Source organism: Lithobates pipiens, unplaced genomic scaffold (assembly GCF_037356315.1).
Source record: "Lithobates pipiens isolate NorthernLeopardFrog02 unplaced genomic scaffold, aLitPip1_a1.2 Scaffold_1, whole genome shotgun sequence".
In the NCBI taxonomy this organism is placed as follows: Eukaryota; Metazoa; Chordata; class Amphibia; order Anura; family Ranidae; genus Lithobates; species Lithobates pipiens.
The window spans coordinates 172,355,415-172,376,297 of record NW_027507685.1 but is presented as its reverse complement, the minus strand read 5'-3'; the positions used below and the strand labels follow the sequence as shown (position 1 = coordinate 172,376,297).

The 20,883-nt window shown below is 44.3% G+C and overlaps 1 protein-coding gene across 1 annotated transcript in view; it reads left to right on the top strand.

The window, feature by feature from the left end:
• The first annotated feature begins 12,379 nt into the window (after positions 1–12,379).
• The window catches only part of WNK3 (WNK lysine deficient protein kinase 3), a 214,588-nt gene continuing 206,084 nt past the window's right edge, over positions 12,380–20,883 (top strand). Inside the window, exon 1 of the mRNA XM_077478893.1 lies at positions 12,380–12,911. The gene's annotated coding sequence lies outside the window, so the exon portion shown is untranslated. The remainder of the gene's footprint in view (positions 12,912–20,883) is intronic.

The window sequence follows — 20,883 nt, the reverse complement described above, 5'->3', positions numbered from 1 at the left end:
CCTTCTGTCTGTGGAAACCCTTGTTGATGGCTAATATTCAGGAACTGCTTAAGAGGGCAGAGGAGTATGACCATGCCGTAAGAAAATCCACATTGCCCCACATACACGATAGAGATCTATCTGACCCTGAAGATGATGTGTAAGAGGAGAAAATTGAAAAATCACAGGAAGTGGAAGAAGCACCATCCACAACTAAGCAGCCAGTCCTTCAGTTTATTTCAAAATGCCACAGAAGACCCAGGCAGAGCATCTCCCCAAACAGGCCGCATAGGGCAGCAGATCAGTCTGACTGGTGGTCCGGTGCACACAATCCATTCTGCTATGGCCTTCTCCCTGGCCTCAGTGGCCTGTTGTTCCTTAGAGTCAATTTTGTATTTTGAAGCACTTAAAAGACCAGTGCAAATGGTTTACTGTGGTGGTGCACTGGCTTGACTTGGCCCGTCATTAGAGGTTTTCTGTATTTGCGGGGTTGAATTAGGGAGAAAGAATCAAGTTATTCTGATTTTACTTTCTCTCTCAACCACACAGTCAGCTCTAAGTTGTCTCTTTATAATATACTACATGTATTGTCCTCCCCAGGGCTGGCCTTAGGTCTTTAGCTGCCCTGTGCCGTGCCAAAATTTAATGACAGTGCCCCTCCCAGTAACCACATCCCTCTATATATATTTCTGAAGATACACAAATCACAGTCCCTTTACCTAGTGTATCATCACAGCGCATCTTCTATATATAGTTTGGTGAGAAACTTCAATTCGGGGGAAGCAGCAGCTGTGTCAGAAATCATGAATCAGACTGGGACACAAGTACAGTTAAATCTCACTTGTTTAAAAAAATAAATAAAGGTAAATGGAGTAAACATAGTCAAAACATAGTCAGAGTTCAGGAACTGGAACGGATAGTTAGGCAAGCCAAAATGTCAGGGAGCCAGAGATGAGCGTAGTAGAACAGCAAGCAGGATCTGGAACCAGAAGGAATTTCAGCCAGTCTTTAACAGGAACACAGGAGAGCATCTCTAGAGATGTGAACAAGGCAAAGGCAGAGATCATCTGGGCTGGACGGCTTAAAGAGGGAGTCCACTGGAAAAAAAAGTATTAAAAGCCAGCAGCTATAAATACTACAGTACTACAATACTTTAATAAATGGACACTCACCTGTCCCAGTGTCCAGCGATGTCCCCAGCCAAGGCCGATCAACTGCTCGGCTCTCGGCTGCTGCCGCCGCCATTCTCGTTGAGGGAATCAGGAAGTGAAGGGTTGCGGCTTCACTTCCCGTTTCCCTACTGCGCATGCGCGAGTCACGCAGTGCAATAGGAATGGTCCGCGCTGTCTCTGGGACCCGTGTGTGTCCCAGCAGACAGCGTGCTGGGCCAGAAAGAAGCATAGACTCCCGTGGGAGTCTATGCCCAGAAGTGGGTGCAAATACCTGTCTTAGACAAGTATCTGCACCCCCCCTGCCCCTGAACCCCTGAAAGGTGCCAACTGTGACATCGGAGGGGGGAGGGTTCCGATGAGCGGAAGTTCCACTTTAGGGTGGAACCCCGCTTTAAGTAGGCAGGACTGATGAGCAGGATATCATCAACAGGTAAGTCACTGTGGAGAGAGATGGGATCTGGCAATTATCCGACAGCTGAGCAGCCAGCTCAGAGAAGGAAGGGCTGAGCCCAGCCCTGACAAGCTGATAGATATTATGAAATCAGTCCCTTTAAGATTCAATGACTAAGTGCACAACATGACCAACAAACAAACAGCTATTTTTTCAGAATAACAAAAGATATGTAATCTGACTGCAAGAATGTTTGTTAAAAAAAATCCCTGCAACGTACATAGATAAGACTATTCTCAACAAAAGTGTATTTAAGTGTGCTGTGCTGGAAATATCTCCTAAACCTTCATGGTTTAGGAGATATTTACCATATAAGCTTGTGCCAACGTCATCGGCGCATGCGCACTGGACAAAAGGCATGATTGTGCCATTTCTAAAGGGCCCGCACCATCATCGGCAGCTTATGCATGAGAGTGATGTCACGTGACTCTGGCCAGTCACTGACCTGGAGTCCACGGCCCCGGAAAGAAGGGGGGTGAAGATGGATGCAGCCACCAGTGGGGACATCGGGGAAATCGCTGGCTTTGTTTGCAGGTAAGTGCAACATAATGGGCATGCGATGCTACAGATGGTGTGCTTGTTACCGGATGGAGGGTGACAGCTTCCAGTTAAGTAAAACGGGAGGGCTGGGGGGCTGCAGAACTAAAAAAAGGTTTTTACCCTTAATGCATAGAATGCATTAAGGTGAAAAACCATGAGGGTTTACAACCCCTTTAAGAGCTATAGGGGGGAATGCGCGTGTGCCAGCCGCTGGAGCCAATGCACGTGGACGGCGGCCCCGATGTCTGCCGGTGATCCGCAATCGTTCTTTAGAGAGCCAGAATGGGGATTGTCAATGTAAACAGACAGATCCCCGTTCTGACAGGGGAGAGAGATTTGCGGTTCATAGTGATCTGTCCGCAGCAATGTCGCAGTCCCGCTAAAAATCGCTGCTCACTGCCATTACTAGTAAAAAAAAAGATATATATTATTAAAAATGCCCTAAATATATCCCCTATTTTGTAGACACTATAACTTTTGCACAAACCAATCAATATAAACTTTGTTGTGAGTATAGTATGGAATCTTAATAATACATATGAGGAATTTGAATTACATAACATTTTTGTGTTTTGCGCAGTGCCTCCAACCTTACGGTAAAAATGTGAACTTTGTTCAGACAATCAGTAACAATCAGTAATTTCCTGAGTTTGTTAATCTGTGGGGAATTCTTACCAATGTATAAATATCTCCCAATAAAATTAATAAGTAAATAATTTACAATTTACAAGTATAATTATACAATTTTATACAGAAACGGGATTTCTGATGATTAATATTTCATACACTCTACCAAAGACATCAACATGGCAATAAAACTATTTTACTTAATATTTGATAAATAAGGGTAGCCCAAACATCTGTGTTAAGAAAAAAATTGCGGTAGTCGAGCCTGAAGTTCAAAAACACAATATCTCTTGTTGCTTTGAAAAACAATCCTCTGAATTTCTCCGGCCGGAGGGAATACGAAGTATGTCTCGTGGAGTCAACAGATATATAGTATGAATTTGAAGGAAATATTAATTTAATAGAGCTACCAGATTGAATGGGGCAATAAATAATTTCCATGGGACCGCAGTAGCCAAATTTGTTGTAATACAGGTTGATCTTGATTTCACCCACAAGCGGCTTCAACACACAAGGCCAATAACATGGGACAATTATTAAATACCGTACTAAACTACCCTTCACACAGTATTGGATAAGATAAAATGTAAAAAGTAAAATACGTTTCCTATAATCTTCTTTTCACACAGTATTGGATAAGATAGAATGTATACAGTAAGATGCAGTTCCTATGATTTTAGGAAAAGAAAATATTATCAATAATTATATGGTCGGTATCTCACCACTATTTAAAGGAAAGGATGTATATTCGATTCGCCCTAGCAGCAATGTCCAACGAGATGGAGAGTGGTCGCTTAGTACCAAATTTGTGTCTGTCCAGAGGTTGTATGTCAGCGTATGGCTCTGTGGTCCTTCTCCCTGTGCCACCTCACATACTTTATACCATCTGAGACAATAAGCTCATAAAATTATAATAAACTCAGCTCAGAAGCTATGGCTTATTTTCCATTGATTGGAAAAATCTAATAATTTACTTTGATGAGTTCAGGTAATATCACCTTCAACCACTAGGCATGTCTGAGGCCAGAAGAACATGTTCTGAACTATCTGTTAAATAATATGTTCTCTTTTCATAATGTGTATCTGTTTGTATATTGGTGCTGGAATATATATATTATTTAAGTACTCTGGTAACCGGTCCAATATAAAATACGCTCAGTATAATTTTGATGAATCAATATCACATAAAATGGTTTTATATATATATATATATATATATATATATATATATATATATATATATATATATATGGACATTGATCCACTGCTTTTTGGCAGGAAGTTGCTCTTAATACTCTAACTAACCTCAGCCTTCCTTCTATTCCCCTATCCCCACCCTCCAACATGCTCACACTAATCTTTGTTATAACGTTCTCTCTCCTCAAACTCTCATTTCTCTATCCGCCCTCTCCAGCCCCCAACCTTTACATATCTCCCTCTCTTCTTCCCACTCAATATCACTCCACTTACCACCTCCTGTTCATTCTAAGCCCACACAGTATCACCACGTTCATTCCACCACAGCATCTGCCCCCCTATAAATCCCACTCCCGCCTTACCACCCTCACCCTCCTACTGCTCCTAATGTCTGATGACATCGCACAAAACCCCGGCCCTCCCACATCCAATTCCCACCCCCAAAATATGCTGTCTACCTCCTTCAACTGTTGTAACCCTACCTTCTCACCCCAATTCCCCTAATTCCACAAGTCGGCCCCCCTCTTTCATGTGCCCTCTGGAATGCCCGCTCAGTCTTCAACAAACTAACCTCTACCAATGACCTTTTCCTCTCCAAATCCCTTAATCTATTCGCTATAACTAAAACTTGGCTCCAGGAATCTGACACTACCTCTCCAGCTGCCCTGTCCCACAGTGGCCTCATTTGGACTCAATCCACCAGACCCAATGGACGAAAAGGAGGTGGTGTCGGACTTCTCCTCTCCCCACAATGCACCTTTCAGGTACTTCCCACACCTCTCTTTCCCCCTGCTCTTTCGAAATGCACTGCATTTGTCTTTTCTCTCCAGTTTGTCTGAGGGTCGCAGTTATTTATTTATCGACCTCCTGGACCAGTGTCATGCTTTGTGGATGACTTCTCTGCATGGCTACCCTATTTTCTCTCATCTGAAGTACCTGCTATCATGCTAGGTGACTTTAAAATTCCAAACAATGTTAATACTGCTACCACTTCTAAACTACTCAACCTAACCTCCTCTTTTAACCTAACACAATGGACACAAACCACCACTCACTCCAACGGTAACACACTCGACCTCATATTCTCCCATCGCTGCACTCCCTGCAATTTCTCTAACACACCCTTTCCTCTCTCTGATCACAACCTTATACTTTTCACTCTGACTTGGAGCCCCTGATAGAGCTGACAGGAAGAACCGAGATGCAGAGTCGCACGAGTGCCTGGCGGGATCGCTGATCCTGGAGCAGGATTGGAGCACTCGGCCGGGCTGTAGAGGTGTTTGTAGGAATCCCAGAGCAGTGGTAGGCATGTAGCTGGAACAAGTAGACAACCGGTCCCCACAGGCAGGAGTGCAGATGCAGCAGAAGGGATGGTGGCATCCTCAAGGCTGAAGAGAAGGCAGGTACAGGCAGGCCGGGTCATACACAACGGGCACGTCAGGAACAGGGGCTGAAGCAGAAGCGGAATCAGATTACAGGCCGGGTCGTCAACAGGCTGGCAGCGCAGTGGCAGAAGGAGCAGGCATGTGCGGAGTGGGGGATAAGCCGGGGTCAGATGCAGGCAGGAAACAGGAACGTCAGGCAGCAAGCCGGGTCACAACAGGAATAGAAGGCAGGTAAGTAATTGCAGGTTACACAGGGAATGCTGTAGAGCAGACAGCACTGAGTCTGGAAACTGGCTGAGTTTAAATAGCCTGTTTGGGCGGCAAAAGCTGTCACATGGTGCGTGCGCACCAATAGCATCCTGACAGGGGCAGAGGTAACAGGTCATCTTCTTCTGCAGCCATCTTTGGTGCTGGCATGCCCTTCCTGACATGAAGAGGTAACAGGTCGTCTTCTTCGGCAGCCATCTTGGGTGCTGGCATGCCCTTCCTGACACCTACATCCCATGCTGCCAACCTACAAATCACTACCCGCAGAAACCTTCGCAACCTCAACCCTTCCCTTCTTCATTCTGCTATTGATGGCCTTTATGACAAAATCGCACCCCTGTCCTGCCCAGACCTAACCACTTCCATCTACAACAACACGCTGTCATCCTCCCTAGACATACTTGCTCCTCTTTCTACTCGCAGAACAAGGCCTCGTCTGCCACAACCCTGGCAAACAGACGACACCAGAAGTCTCAGGAGACACAGCTGTGCTCTTGAGCGAGCGTGGCGTAAATCTAAGTCCCTGCAAGATTTTACCCTCTACAAATCTGCCCTTCTCAAATACAACTCCTGCCTCCACACTGCTAAACAAACCTATTACAACACTCTAATCAAAACCCTCTCATCCAAACCTCCTCAACTCTTTTCTACCCTTAATTCCTTACTTCACCCCCCACTGCCCCCACCCACCAACTTGCTTACCGCTCAACAGATTGCCAACCATTTCAATAGCAAAATTTACACAATTCGCAAGGAGATATCCAGTATTCAACTTCCTCCCCTACCCAACACTGCAGGTCCAACACCACGCTCAATACTCTCTTCTTTTTGCCCAGTTACCACAGATGAAGTTAATAAACTCCTCTCCACGGCCCACCTCACTACCTGCTCCCTGAACCATGTCCCCTCACAATTACTGCTACCACCTTCCCACCTCTATCCTTAACTCCCTAACCCACATCTTCAACCTCTCCCTCTCCTCCAGCACCTTTCCTTCTCTGCTCAAACATGCACTGGTTACCCCCATACTCAAAAAACCCTCACTAGACCCCACCTGTTTGAACAAATTAAGACCCCTCTCCCTGCTCCCGTTTGCCTCCAAGCTCATTGAATGCCTTGTCCATGACCAAATGAGTCGCTACCTCATGGACAACAACCTTCTCGACCTCCTACAGTCTGGCTTCCACCCACAACATTCTACTGAAGCTGCCCTACTAAAACTCACCAATGACCTACTAACGGGTAAAACCAACGGCCACTACTCCATACTCATACTTTCAAGGTTGAATATTTGTTTATTCTTACAATTCAGGTAACATTTTAATACAGTAAGAATGGAGGGAAGGAGGGGGGTACAGAATAAAGAAAGTTAGGGAGGGGGGACAGGGTAGGGAATGCATTGTATACACGACATCTTATAAGCATCCTAAGAATTCGTACAGCTGTTCGTCCAGTCATAACCGCTCAAAAAGGTGATACTCGGAAGGTCTCCCATGTGGTGTCAGCTATCTATGGACCAAACAGGTATGGGACAGGTCAACTGTACGTGTGACCTTACGGGTCATACTCATACTTTTAGACCTCTCTGCTGCCTTTGACACAGTTGACCACCTGCTCCTCCTCAGCAAATTACGCTCTCCTTGGCCTCTGCGATTCTGCTTTATCCTGGTTTTCCTCCTACCTATCTCAGTGCACTTTCAGTGTCACTTACAACTCCAACTCCTCCGCTCCCCTTCCTCTTTCTGTTGGGGTACCCCAAGGTTCTGTCCTTGGGCCCCTCCTATTCTCGCTCTATACCTCTTCCCTGGGCCAGTTGATAAGCTCCCATGGTTTCCAATACCACCTCTATGCCGACGACACCCAGATCTATCTCTCCACTCCTCAACTCACCCCCTCAATCTCCTCACAGATCTCCAACTTACTGAATGACATACCTGTATGGATGTCACACCACTTCCTCAAACTCAATCTTTCTAAATCTGAGCTTGTTATATTTCCTCCTTCACGATCCCCCCCCTGTGACTTCACTATTAATATCAACAACACAACCATTGGTCCCTCCACACATGCCAGGGTCCTGGGTGTAATCCTTGACTCTGACCTCTCCTTCAGCCCCCATATACAATCACTGGCTAAATCCTGCCACCTTCACCTCTGCAACATCTCCAGAATTCGACCCTTCCTGACTAATGACACCACAAAGCAACTAGTTCACTCCTTGATTATTTCCCGCCTTGACACCTGCAACTCTCTCCTTAATGTCCTACCCTTAAGCAGGCTATCCCTCCTTCAGTCTATTATGAATGCTGCTGCTAGACTAATACACCTCACCAATCCTTCCATGACTGCTGCCCCTCTCTGCCAATCCCTTCACTGGCTTCCCCTACCCCACCGTGTAAATTTCTAAATGCTAACCATAACATACAAAGCCATCCACAACATCGCCCCCATCTACATCACCAACCTCATCTGCAGATATCGCCCAAATCGTCCCCTCCGCTCCTCCCAGGACCTCCTCCTTTCTAGCTCCCTTGTTACCTCCTCTCATGCTGGCCTTCAAGACTTCTCCAGAGCCTCTCCCATCCTCTGGAACTCCCTGCCCCAGTCTATCCGATCAGCCCCTACCCTGTCCACCTTTAGGAGTTCCCTGAAAACTAATTTATTCAGGGAAGCCTATCCCACACCCACCTAACTGTCCCCGAGCCACCCCCATCAAACCATTCTTTGCAGCTATTACCTTTTGTACCACCACCCCCTCCCTTTAGAATGTAAGCTCTAAGCGCAGTGCCCTCCTGTACCTTTTGTATTGTACTGTAATTGTGTTGTCCCCCCATACATTGTAAAGCGCTGCGTAAACTGTTCGCACTATATAAATCCTGAATCATAATAATATAGATAAATGTATAATTCTGGTATATCCTGTGAATACTGGTTTATCTAGGAAAACACATGCTAGAGGTATATTTTTATACGGTTAGAGTCATGATTCATATGTCTTTCATAACACTGATTGGCATTTTAAAACAATTCTCACTTCTAATTTGTTCTTACATCTAATGCCCTGTACACATGGTCGAACTTTTCGACGGAAAATGTGCGATCGGATTGTGTTGTCCGAAATTCCGAAAATTTATGACACACTAAGTTTGAGATCTGGATCTAAAATTTTCTGACAACAAAATCCGATTGTTTAAATTCCGATCATGTGTATACAATTCCAACGCACAAAGTGCCACGCATGCTCAGAATAAATTACGAGAAGAAAGCTATTGTCTACTGGCCTCTTTATAGTCCCGTCGTACGTGGTTTACGTCACCTTGTTCTGAACGATTGGATTTTCCGAAAACTTTGTGCAACCGTGTGTATGCTAGACAAGTTTGGGCTTAAATCCATCGGAAAAAATCTGACGGATTTTGTCGTCGGAATCGTGTGTACAGGGCATAAGTCTTATGTTTTTACCATTAGCTCTTGTACACACGGTCGGACATTCTGACGTAAAATGTCCGATCGGACCGTGTTGTCAGATAATCCGACCGTGTGTGGGCTTCATCTGACTTTTTCCGTCGGAATGTCCGACCAACAAAATTTGAGAGCTGGATATAATAATTTTCCGACAACATGATCCGATCGGACTTAGTCTGATCGTTTGTAGAGAATTCCGATTAGACAAAGTGCCATGCGTGCTCAGATCAAATTACGAGACCAAAGCTATTGGCTACTAGCCGCAACGTAGTCCCGTCGCAATGAACGAATGTCATCACATTCTGAACGATCAGATTTTCTGACAACTTTGTCCGACCATGTGTATGCAACACTAGTTTCAGACAAAATCCGAAGGATTTTGTTGTTGGAATGTCCGACTGTGTGTACAAAGGCTAAGAGAGAATTATTATTGGGTCAGTAGACACTAAAATCATAATTGTATCCGTGACCTGGAATATAATATATCATTTGAGTGACTTATAATCAAATATAGGTATTTCAAAATAATGCTAAATGCACAACTTTCAAATATCTTCCTAAAAGTCTTTTGAAGTGAACTTTGGACAGACTCAATGAATGTTTAGATTTAGAGTTTAGATGTATACGCAATTCCTAGAGTCTTAAAAATGCGTTCCGTTAGATAAGGGTGAATTCTCTATGAGAACCTTTTATGGCAGTGTTGGGTTTATCCTTTTATCTACCCAACAAGGACAGGTAAATATCTTTGATTTCTGCTTCACAATGAGGTAATTGTCTGAAGAACCAGTTTCTCTCTATTCTTGTCTTAAGTGGTTTCGAAAAGAGAACAAAAGAGCTAAATATCTATTGTTTTTGTGAAAAGGGGACGTATTGTTCAGGTGACTTTGTTTCAACATAAGGTTTGTGTGTTGACCTCCACCCTCCACTTCTAGAAGATTTTCTGGTGTGGGGGGTATGAGGACTCCTTAGTTGAGTGTTTCATTAATTCTGAATTTTTTTTCTGTATCCCAGCCATGACAGAGGAAGAAATAATTATTTGTATTTGAATATTTTTTTTTTTTTTTTCAAAACCGTCTGTCTTTTTTTTTTATAGTGTGAAAACTAAAAACTACAGAGGTTATCATATACCACCAAAAGAAAGCTCTATTTGTGGGGAAAAAAGGATGTCAATTTTGTTTGGGTACAATTTTGCATGACCACACAATTGTCAGTTAATGATGATGATGCTGTTTATTAACCACTTCCGGACCACCGCATGCCGATATATGTCCTTAGACCCCTTTCACACTGGAGCATTTTACAGGCACTATAGTGTTAAAATATTTAAGAGGTTGTGTTATGTTTTCTATTACGAGGGATGTTTACATTCCTTTTAATAGGAATAAAAGTGACACAATTTTTATACATAAAAAACAGTGTAAAAATAAAAGGAAAAATAAATAAGAGAAAAAAAATTTAAAACACGTCCCGTCGAACTCACGTGCAGAAGCGAATTCATACGTGAGTAGCGCCCGTATATGGAAACAGTGTTCAAACCACATATGTGAGGTATTGCCGCGATCTGTAGCGCGAGAACAATAATTCTAGCACTAGACCTCCTCTCTAGCTCAAAACATGCAACCTGTAGAATTTTTTTAAACGTTGCCTATGGAGATTTTTAAGGGTAAAAGTTTTTTGCCATTCCACGAGCGGGCGCAATTTTGAAGTGTGACATGTTGGGTATCAATGTACTCAGCGTAACATTATCTTTCGCAATGTTAAAAAAAATGGGGCTAACTTTACCGTTGTCTTATTTTTCAATTCACAAAAGTGTATTTTCTCAAAAAAAAAGCGCTTTTGTAAGACCGCTGCGCAAATACAGTGTGACAGAAAGTATTGCAACGACCGCCATTTTATTCTCTAGGGTGTTAGAAAAAAAATGTATAATGTTTGGGGGTTCTAAGTAATTTTCTAGCAAAAAAACAAACAAGCTGTTTTTAACTTGTAAACAACATGTCTATAAAAGAGGCTCAATCCTAAACTGGTTTCCGACCGGCGCACACCGATGTATGTCAGAAGAATCGTACAGCTGGGCAAATGGGCGTACCTGTACGTCCCATTCAATTTGCCGTCATGCCATCGCGTGCGCGCTGTCGGCCGGGACCTCCGTGAGTTGGGCCGCGGGGATACCCACATTCGCTTCACGGAGAGGAAGAACGGGGAGATGCTAATGTAAACAAGCATCTCCCCGTTCTGCTTAGAGACAGTGTCACTAATCTCTGCTCCCTGTGATTGGGAGCGCTGATCAGTGACGTGTCACATGTATGCACGCCCCTCCAAAGTTAGAAACACTCCCCAGGGCACACTTAACCCCTACACTGCCCCCTAGTGGTTAACCCCTTCACTGCCAGTGTCATTTACACAGGAATCAGTGCATCTGTATAGCACTGATTGCAGTATAAATGCCAATGGTCTCAAAAATGTTTCAAAAAATGTCCAATGTGTCCACCATAATGTCCCAATCACGATAAAAAAAAAAAATCGATGATCGCCGCCATTACTAGTAAAAAAAAAAAAGATTAATAAAAATGCCATAAAACTATCCCCTATTTTGTAGACGCTATAACTTTTGCGCAAACCAATCAATAATCTCTAATTGCGATTTTTTTTAACCAAAGATATGTAGAAGAATACGTATCGGCCTAAACTGAGGGAAAAAAATGTTTTTTAAAAATATATTTTTGGGATATTTATTATAGCAAAATGTAAAAAAAAATGTTTTTTTTTTGTTTTTTTTTAATTTATGCTTTTTTTTGTTTATAGTGCAAAAAATAAAAACTGCAGAGGTGATCAAATACCACCAAAAGAAAGCTCTATTTGTGGGGAAAAAAGGACATCATTTTATTTGGGAGCCACGTCGCATGACCACGCAATTGTCAGTTAACACAACGCAGTGCCAAATCGCAAAAAAGTGCTCTGATCTTTGGCCACCAAAATGGTCCGGGCTGAAGTGGTTGAATATTGATGAATTGTTGTTCATCATTGTTGAATGATGAATATAATTAGTAGTGTTATATCAGCGTATTGTTATCGTCATCAGTAGACACAGTGCTGTTGTAGTACCATTAGTGTCCACCAGTAGCGCCAATCCCCGAATTCAGCGCCCCCCTTGTGCCGCAGGTAAGCCTCCATCCCTCCTCCTTTTCTCTCCTCGCACAGACTACATCTCCCGGCATCCTCCACTCCCGGCGTCGGACGTACCCCCCCCCCCCGTCCGCGCCGGGCGCGCGCCTCCCCTCAGTCCTCCTGCTGCAGTTGAGCCAGACACGCGCGCGAGGCGAACAGGGTGCGCGCTCCGGCGAGAAAGCGGGGTAAAGCGCGGGCACGGCAGCACAGTCACGGCTCGCAGAACCCGTTTCATTGTCCGTTAAGTGTGTGTGTGTGTGTGGGGGGGAATAATGATTTGTATATAGGCCGGTGCGGGCTTTTCCCTCACACACGCACAGCCGCGCCTCCGTCTCCTCCATTGTCTGCCCCCCCACCATTCATCCCGTTTTGTTTAATTTACCGCCAACCAGTATGAATTATTAATCCTAGTCATCTACGGGGCTTTTTTTTTTTGTTATCGGGGACGCGCGTGAGAGAAGTGCGCGCTCCCCCTATTCGCCCCCGCGTGCGCGCTCCTGTCGGTCGGTGTGAGGTGAGAGGCGGCGGCTGTATAAGAATCGGCGCCCCCCTCTCCGCACCGTACACACCCCCTCCCCCTTTACCGAGAGGATTCCCGGATCATCCCCTTTCCCCCCTACAACTACCAGGAGAGGGGGGCGGCCGGGGACCCCCGACACCAAGCCGGTGAGATGTGTGTATGTGTGATGGGAGGGGGTCATGTCTGTCTGTCTATGTATGTGTCATCACCGATCTCTATAGATATCACATTGGGTACAATGCACATCCTCTCCCCATCTCATCTGTCATTGATCTCTAGAGGGATTAGATGACTTCCACATTGTTTGCATATCGTCACTTCATTTCAGGTCAGTCGTCTGAACAACTCCTTTAGACTCAAGAGTCTTACCTTTTTGGGGGTGGAAAGTTCCTTTAAATCCAATAGATTGGCCCTTTTGGTTAGGGTGGTGGACAGTCCCGGGCAGAGTCTTCCCTTGAAAGAGTGGACAACTCCTTTTAAAAGAGTTGTCCACCCTTCCACGTTTGGACTATATTGAGGTTAAGAGTTGTCCACCCTTCCACGGGAAGACTCTGTTGAGGTTAAAGGGGAGAGTTGTCTACCCTTCCAATCACTCTGTTGAGGATAAAACAGTTCAAGGGAAAATTCTATTGAGATTAACCTCAATAGAGTCTTCCCTTGGAAGGGTGGACAAGTCTTTTAAATTCAGACTCTTTACCTTTTTGGGGATGGAAAGCTCCTTGAAATCTATTAGGGCCTTCCGGGGGGTTAAGATGGACAGCCCACTTAAACTCAAGGGGCTGTACATCCTTGTAGGGTAGATTCTGTTGCGTTTGAAGAGAACGGTTTTGTTTCTTCAGAAGGAGATTCTGTTGAGATGAAGGGTCCTGTCTACTCTAAGTTGGAAGGGGCTGTCCACCCTCCGAGGTGGAATTCTATTGAGTGGTCTCCCTTTTACCCTCTTAAAGGGTAGATTCTGTTGAGTTTGGTAGAGACTGTGTACTTTTTGGAGGCAATTCTGTTGAGTTGGAAATATCTGCCCACTTCTTGAGGGGAGATTCTTCTTGGTTTAAAGGGGCTGCCCACTCTTCAAGGAGGGGGGGTTCTGTTGAGTTTTAAGGGACAGTCAACTTTTCAAAGTTGATTTTGAAGTTTGCGCGGGGCTGTCTATCTTTCAGAAGGAGATTCTGTTGATGCGGAAGGCTCTTTTCACTTTCTGTTGAGTTTGATGGGGCTGTCTACTCTTCAGGAGATTCTATTAAGGTGGAAGGTTCTGTTCACTCTTCAAGGGGCGATTCTGTTGAGTTTGAAGGGTCTGCCCACTCTTTGAGAGGAGACAATACATTGTTTAAAATGACTATCCAAGGGGAGATTCCATTAAGTTTAAAAGTGCTGTTAATTTGATGGGGCTATCCACCTTCCGAGGGGGGGGGGAGAGATATTGCGTTTTGAAGAGGTTATTCATTCATCAAGGGGAGATTCTGTTGAGTATGGGGCAGTCCACTCTTCAAGGGAAGATTCAATGGAGTTTGAGAGGGATGTGCACTAATTGAGGGGAGATCCTATTGAGTATGAAGGGGCTGTTCGTATATCAAGGAGAGATTCTGTCGAGTATGAATGCGCTGTCCATTCTGTGAGCAGAAATCTAGTTGAGTTTGAAGGGGCTGCCTACTCTTTAAGGGGAGATTCTATTCGACGGGGTTGTCTACCCTTCAAGAGTAGATTGTATTTGTAGGGGATGTTCCTTCATTAAGGGAGATTCTGTTCAGGTGAAAGGGGCTGTCTACTCTTTAGGTCAATAGCCTATTGAGTTTGCAGAATCTGCCAACATATTTGAGGGGAGATTCTGCTGAGCCTGAAGGGGCTGTCCACTCTTAAAATGTCTTGATGTGGTTTTCCACCCTTTTGAAGGGGGTGATCTACTGAGTTGGAACAGGCAGGCCACCCCTCAAGAGGCGTGTCTACTGAACTGGGAAGGGGTTGTCTACCCCTTTGAGAGGAAGGTCTACTGAGTTTAAAGGGTGCTGTCCACCCTTTAAGAAAGGGTCTTCAGAGGTCTTTGCATTTTGAAGGGGCTGCCTACTCTTCAAAAGGAGGTTCTATTAAGTTTAATTGAATATACATGATTTACATGCATGTAGTTGTGTACTTGCATACATATTCTACTTATCTTTTTGTTTTTTAGTTTTATAGAGTTTGGTTATATATGGTGGCTGCACATCTTTTCAGGAATAGTTGTAACCTGCAGCGTCAGATCTGCCCAGCCCATAAATAGAAGCACATTTAAATAAAGTTCTCCTTTTTGGATATAGTGGTAAAGGCTTAAAACCCCTGCTAGGTTTTCCTGCTGTCCGGGAATTTCCTCTCGCTTCCTGTTCTGGTGACAGTTTGAACTTGTGAGAATTGAGTTAAAATATTCAATAGCAACACGGGCAGAGTTAAAAGGGGAATACTAAAACTGTCAGCTTTTTTCTGTTTCCTTGTATATTCCTATTTGATCTCGTAATAAGTGTCACCGGGAGAAGGAAGTGAGGGAAGATCTCGCTAATGGATCCCCAGAGAGCTATAAAATCTGATAAGGTTCTAACCTTTACACAATCCATCCCGAAGATTTTTGGCTGTAGATATCCTGTAGCCATTGTTCACATTAAAGCGATTTTTGTTATGCGATTTGACAGGTCAAATTTTATGCTGAGTCGCAGCCTGTTGCCGGCGATGGCACTGTTCTAATCTGTGCGATTCCGACTTTGTGGTGCCGCACTGTTTTGCAACAGTAGCTCCTGCACTACTTTTGGAGTATATATATAATTATCTCTATCCAAATTTTATTTTTTTCGTTGTCTTTAAAGTTGGACCTGAGGTCGCACTGAAATGTGGCTTTGAAATCGTTTAATTTCTGATGAAGTTGCATGATTTCAAAGCTGCATTCAATGTGAACGAGGGCTAAAAGCAGTTTAAAACATAAAAGCAAACCTTTTTATTATCTAGCAGTTTACCAATTCTTAGATGTGATGGCTTTGTTATGTATTTTTTTTTTTTTTTTTTGGTGTCAGGCTTGATTCACTCCTATGCATTTTTAGTGCATTTTGCAGATTTGCACTGTAGCCCATTTTAACATGGTTTCCTATGGAAGACTTTCTGTAGAGCAAAATGCACTAAAAATGCTTAGGTGTGAATCAAGCCTTATGCCCCATACACACGATGAGATTATCGGATGAATGATCGTCCGTTTTTTATTGCATGCTAATCTCGGATCGAATCTGATGAGTTTACTAAAGTCACGAAAATTCCCGCACGACAGAAAAAAAATTCGGAAGTGATGTCATGTGTTGTAATGCATTTGTATTGCATTTTCGAACGATGGCTGTACTGATTAAACGAAAATCGTACGATTTGGCATCGTACGAAAAAAATTTCCGTGCATGTCCGATAGAATAATATCGGATGTACTGTTCTAATCGGCTCTCGAAAGCTCTGTACTAACGATCCGATTATCGTACGATCGCTTCGAAAGCGTTATTTTCCGTACGATTTTCGAATCGTGTGTACGTGGCATAAGGCTTTCTTTCTTTTCTATTTTCATCTGGTGATCCAGACAGCAAGTCTGTTTTTCAAAAGCACAAGTTCTCTAAATTGAAACTTTAAAGTTATCAGCTTCAATCCCAAAAGGGGAAAAAAAAAAAGTTTTTGCTGTACCTGGTTATAAAGGGTGAGCTGGAGCTTGGTGTCAAATTGTTACTGTATTTAAATGCGCAAATACATGTAACACTCTCCCCCCCAGACTGACAATGCGGCCGTGCCTCCTGTTCTCACTCCTCCAGAGTTGCCTCTCTAATACAGGTTTGTTTCTGACCAGATCGCCAGGTGGAAACGGTTGGGGGGGCAGCCAAAGAAAAGAAAAGAAAACAAATGCAAACACCACATCTAATGATTGGTAAGCTGCAATATATTGTAATCTGTTGGCACTATATAAATCCTGTATTATAATATAATTACATTATTGGGGTTATAGGTTTAATACCCCTTCAAACTTTCCAAGTAGAAATTTTAAAATGGTGAGGGGGGGTGTTATATGCCATAATGTGTTAGTATGCGTTGCATAGGAGCGCATTATGGCAGACTTGCCCTACAAAAGAAGCCCTCCAGCACGGAGCTGTCACTGCTTTCCGGTGTACACAGATTCCGAAGCTGAACGGCGCCTGTGCCATGAGTCCAGGTTCTAGCCCCACCATCCAAGTGGACATAGAGTTAGAATAAAAAGAGCCGAGCGCAGCGAGCCCATGCACGAAGCTTGGCGAGGGGCCCTCTAATATCGGCAGCCCTATGTCCACTTGGAAGGTGGGGCTACCACCTTCACTCATGGCGCAGGCGCCGTTCATCTTCAGAGATTTTCCAAAGCTCCTTCTGCTCCGTATTGCACAAGCACTGCGCCTGTGCAGTACGGGGCGGACAGTATCCGATGGCCGACGCTATATGCCAGAACACTGGCACTTTAATCTTTGCCTGTTCCTCCTTCTGGGTCTTTTTTTTTAATTTTTATTCTCCCTCTTGCTGTTTGAATGACGTTACAGCGCGATCTGTATTCATGACACGCTCAGTGGCCTGTGAATTCAGAGAGTTCTGCACTTGCGCCAGTGATGTTATCGGCTGATGTCAATATCTACTAAATGATACAAGTTCAGGATGTTTCCTTTGTCCTACAGGTGAGGCTTTTTGTAAGCTTACCTGTAAGTTAAAGTGATTATAAAGGCAGTAGGTTATATATACATTTTTTTTCTTTTTTTTTTCTTTATGCATTAAAGGGGTTGTAAAGGTAAATGTTTTTTCAGCTTAATGCATTCTATGCATTAAGGTGAAAAAACATCTCACAGTGCCGGTGTTCTGCCATATAGTGTCCGGCCATCATATAGTGTCCGTGCCATACTGCGCATGCGCAGTACGGAGCAGACGAAGCTTCGGACAATCTCCGAAGCTGAACGGCGCCTGCACCGTGAGTGGAGGTGGTAGCCCCACCACCCCACCATCCAACCCGACATAGGGTTGTGAATATTAGAGGGCCCCTCGCGGGCGAGCTTCGCTCACCTCGCTGAGCTCGGCTCTTTTATATTCCTACTCTATGTCCACTTGGATAGTGGGGATAGAACCTGGACTCACAGCGCAGGCGCCGTTCATCCTGGCCGTTCATCCTGGCCGTTCATCCTGGCCGTTCATCCTGGCCGTTCATCCTGGCCGCTATCGGATGGAGGACCTTATATGATAAGACACCGGCGCCCCTAGCCCCCCGTTTTGCTTACTTGACCCCTCGAAAGTCCCACACTCGCCCCGCCATCCTCTTCACCGCTCGGCCTGGCCGCTGATTGGCTGGAGTGGATGGATTGAAGGCAGCGCAGCCATTGGCTCGTGCTGCTGTCAATCACATCCAATGACGCGGCGCTGTGTGATACAGCAAGTGGCTATATCACGGGAGCGTGCCCGCAGGTGCTTCTCACCATGCGAGGGAGCTCGCATTAACGTGAGAAGTACCTGCGGGAAGAAGCAGAGACAGCTGCCGAGGGACCCTAGAAGAGCAGGTTTGGGGTCACTCTGTGCAAAACGAACTGCACAGTGGAGGTAAGTATAACATGTTTGTTATTTTAATAAAAAAAAAAAAATTACTTTACAATCCCTTTTAAGGTAAAAAGCCTTCTGTGGTCAGCTAACCCTCATCTGAGATCCCTCTCTGTCCCGTGTTTTCCACGATTATCTCAGCCGTCCGAGATTCTCCCTCCTGATTTGCTGAGACACACTGGCAGCATCATTGGCTGCTGGCAAAGTCGGCTAGCTAATCAGGGGAGAGAGGGGGTTGGGTGTCTGAATGGACACAGGGGAGCTGTGACTCAGCTCGGGTGCCCCCCATAGCAAGCTGCTTGCTGTGGGGGTCACTCAACAGGAGGGAGGGACCAGGAGCACAGAAGAGGGACCCGAGAAGAGAAGGATCCAGGCTGTTCTGTGCAAATCCACTACACAGAGCAGGTAAGTACAACAAGTTTGTTATTTTTATAGGAAAGACTTTACAATCCCTTTTAAACCTTTCACTCCAATAACGCTTTACCTGCATGATTTATTATGCTTTTTTCCTGGTATTGCCTGAAATGCCATCTTCAGAATGTGTGGGATATGTACGTTGTGCGAGTGTTGCACTAGTCTGCAGACGTTGTGTTCAGTATAATTGATAAATCTTAGCGATTAGCGTTTATCTTTATTTACACTGTGAACAAGGCAGTTATTTGGCTAATGATTGATCAGCCGAGCTCTTTATGTCTCCATAATGTCGACTTTCACGTTAAATGTAAGCCCAGCGGCACGGCACCGTGGGATTATTGCCGCCGGGAGTCAGCGTGGCTTTGTTTCTGGTTTTGGATTTTGTTTATTTTATATACGCCAAACTCCACCTTTTTGTATCATTGCCTGGTGTAATGAATAAGTTATGTAATTTGCATTGATTGAGGTTCCTGAGTATACCGTGTGATTAAATGTCATTGGAGTTAAAATGATAACCGGTTTCCACCGTCTGCCTTTTTTTCTTTCTTTTTTTTTGTAATCCATTTTCCGAAATGTTTCTCTTGGTGCAGATAAAAGTGTTTGCTTGTGTGTTGCCAGTTTACAAAGCCTTGCCGCTGAAAGCTTAAGCAGGGATAGCTGGGCAAACAGCTTTGTCCGTGCAGCCTGCTGTCTCCAGTGTACACTTCTCCTTCCTTTTTTATTTTTTTCTTCTCACACTTTTGTTTTTAGTGGACTTGTCACAGAAGAGTCTGTTGCATATGGTGTGCCTTCTCCTGCCAAACCAGCCATTGATTATTTCACACCATGGCACAATGTGCTCTCGTATTTGTTTTATTCCATTGTAAGCATTCCAGAAGTGTGGTAGTGATCATTGAGCATTACCGTTTGATGTATAACTCCACTTTTGTGCAAATATTGGAGGAAAAAAAAAACAACAAATCCAGCATATGCTATTGTGACATAGGCCATATTGCAACCCTTTTACACCTCATGCGGTTGGATGCATTTTGGACTGCACTCCAATAGCATAGACAGTCCAAAATCCAGGCTATCCTATGGGCATAGTTTACACCATTGCAGTGCATAAAAGTACAGCATGCTGCATTTAAAAAAAAAAATAAAAAAATTTTCCCCCCGTTCTGCGAACCTGTGAAAATGCATGCAAACACACTCCAACGCATCACAGTGCACATAGAAGCCCAAGGAAAGAAGCAAGTGACCTCCATAGGACAAATGCAGATGGGGAAAAGTGCATCAAATGCATGCATAGGTACAAGGAAAAATCTCGCCCTTACTTAGAAACTGCACATACTGTAACTGCGTTTTTTGACTGCATGTTTACATGCATTTGAAGCACGCTTGTCTGTGTTTTATTTATTTTTTGCACATATTTGCAGTGCATTTTTCTAGGTTTTTGGGCTTGGCTTTCTTGGCTGCTTTTGAAGTGAGATTGAAGCGTGTTCTCTGCATTTGCAGTGCAGAAAAATGCTGCATACTCTACTTTTATTTTATTTTTTTCCCTGCACTTGTGTAAACTCTGCCCATAGGATTACCTTGATTTTGGGCTGTCTATTCCATTGGGATTTCGGGGTTGTGCAGTTCAAAATGCAGCCAACTGCATCCAAGTGCGTTCGATGTAAAAGGGCCCTTAGGCTGCTTTCACACTGAGGCACTTTACAGGCGCTACAGCTCTAAAAATAGCGCCTGTAAAGAGGTGCTCCTGTCTCTCCAGTGTGAAAGCCTGAGTGCTTTCACACTGGAGCGGTGCACTTGCAGGACGTTAAAAAAAAAAAAAAAAAAAAAAAAAACTCCTGCAAGCAGCATCTTTGGAGCATTGTATACACTGCTCCTAAACCACTTCTGTCAATTGAAATCAATGGGGCAGCGCTGCTGTAGCAGTGCTTTTGTGGTGGTTTTAACCCTTTCTCGGTCGTTAGCAGGGGGCTAAAAGTTCCCAGATAGCGGCCGAATAGCGCAGAGAAATTGACGGTAAAGTTCTGCTAAAAATAGCGAAGCTTTACCATCGACCCACCCACCGCCCCAGAGTGGAAGTGGGGCCGTAGGGCTTAGTCACACATTGTGCAGTGGCATACGTAT